The sequence below is a fragment of the Odocoileus virginianus genome, chromosome 14 (assembly GCF_023699985.2).
Source record: "Odocoileus virginianus isolate 20LAN1187 ecotype Illinois chromosome 14, Ovbor_1.2, whole genome shotgun sequence".
Classification (NCBI taxonomy): Eukaryota; Metazoa; Chordata; class Mammalia; order Artiodactyla; family Cervidae; genus Odocoileus; species Odocoileus virginianus.
This window is the reverse complement of record NC_069687.1, coordinates 36,288,593-36,290,644: the sequence shown is the minus strand read 5'-3', so window position 1 is coordinate 36,290,644 and position 2,052 is coordinate 36,288,593. Positions and strand designations below refer to the sequence as shown.

General features: G+C 31.7%; 1 non-coding gene across 1 annotated transcript; it reads left to right on the top strand.

Moving 5' to 3' along the window:
* The first annotated feature begins 231 nt into the window (after positions 1–231).
* On the top strand, positions 232–320 carry TRNAY-GUA (transfer RNA tyrosine (anticodon GUA)). The gene is given in 2 exon segments: positions 232–268; positions 285–320. It is a non-coding gene; the product is annotated as a tRNA-Tyr (tRNA).
* The last annotated feature ends 1,732 nt before the right edge of the window (positions 321–2,052 follow it).

The following is a 2,052-nucleotide window of genomic DNA, read 5'->3' as shown; positions in this document are numbered from 1 at the left end:
AAAACATTGTTACTATTCAGAGAATGTTTTGCCTATGTTCTCTTTTAGGAGTTTTATGGTGTCATGTCTTATAAGTCTTTAAGTCATTTTGAATGTATTTTTGGGTATGGTGTGAGGGAATGTTGTAATTTCATTGATTTAAATATGGCTGTCAAGTTTTCCCAACACAACTTGCTGAGACTGTCTTTTCTCCATTGTATATTCATTATATTTTCAGTCATATGTATGTTCCCTTCGGTAGCTCAGCTGGTAGAGCGGAGGACTGTAGATGCCTGTCTGTGGCCATCCTTAGGTCGCTGGTTCGATTCCGGCTCGAAGGAGAAAGGTTTTATATTTATCAATGGAACAGAATAGATAGCCCAGAAATAAACCCACATGCCTCCAGTCAATTAATCTTTGACAAAGGAGACAAGAATGTACAATGAGGCCACAACTTTAAACACTGCATTTTTTAATTTCCATGCAAATTCAAGATTAGTCTTATGACTCTTTGGTTCTGCAAACTAGCATTATTTAGAGAACTGTGCCATTTTTCAGTGTTCTGACTCTATGGGTTTTCTGCCAAACCCATTAATTTGGAGGTTGCGTGCTTACTAATTTTTCTGTTTTAGGAAGGTAGCTCCATAATTTCCTCATCCCCCAGCGATATTTATGTGGGGTGTCCTCTTGGATTATATTTCTTAGCTCCTATTCTCTTCCTTGCACTTTACAAATTAATCACTCAACCTGGGAAATAAGGCATCTAGGCATTTTTAGTGTCCTTTCAGAATTTTTCATCAGTTGCTATGTGATTTATTATAGATTTTGGCATTCATCTCTTCTTGGTCCACAATCGTCTTTGTTGGGCCAGGAAAGACATTTTGTGTTTGGCTCCTTAACCATTTTGTGTTAATGACAGTTTGTCTGTATTTGATATAGTAAACATTTTGTAACACTTTCTGTAGGGCATGTAAAGGCAAGTTTATATGCATGTTTTTCATACAAGCTATCAAAGATACTCTGACTCCATATATAGCCATTTAGTGTTCAGTCCAAATATTATATAATTTTAAAATAGCATGCATTCTTATGTCTTAGAACTATGCTATTTTTCTATAGTAACTGTAAAAAAGTCCTTATATGTATTTTCAGAGATATCTGAAAATGTTCTTAGTATTTTGGTCAAATGACATTTCCAAACCATATGTAATAATGAAATGAAATTATATTATTGCCTATATGGGAAGGTAAAAAATATGTCTTGTATAAGTGTGATACATAATAAAATAATTTAGTCATCATTTGGTTTTACTTAGTGTATAGTAGACAAAATGAGGCCTAGGTTTTAGGCTTGACTTTTTAAATCAAAGATGTATGCATTTTCATTTGCTTTTTCCAAAAAAGACTAATGTTTTGATTTAAAAAAAGTACACAAACTTCAATCCTTTTAAAAGATCTTTAGGCTATAAAGAATAAATGCAGTGATTACAATATATATAGATTCAAGGAAATCAATTTTCTCTTCAACATTGTATTCGTATAGTAATTGCAGAACCAGAGGGTGTGGTTACCTTTAACTTAAGATGGTCTATGTTTGTAAAGTTTTAATTTCATTTTTTTACAATTTCCCAACAAGTTGTATAAATAAGTGCACATATATTTCCCTACATACAACTTGAGTTAAGAAACAGAATTTAAAGTATTCCACTTATATTGTATCTAGGATACTAATCAGTGAGTTGAGAAAACCTCAGTTCATTCATTAATTGGTGATTTTTAAAATCTGAATTGATTGATTGACTATATTAGATCATTAACCTAATATATCAAAATATTTTGGCTTAAATATTATCATACATGGAATTTGCTCTAAAATCATTCAATTTGAAATTGCAGTGTGTAAAAAATAAAAGTTTCCCATGAGCTAATAGTTATTGAGTCTGAATGATGAGTATGTGAAGGTTTATTTACTGTTCTCTGCACTTTTGCAAGTGTGTGAAATTTTTCATGATGAAATATATTAAAAGACACCAAGTAATAAGATAGCTGTGACTGCAAATTACCAAAATGTTT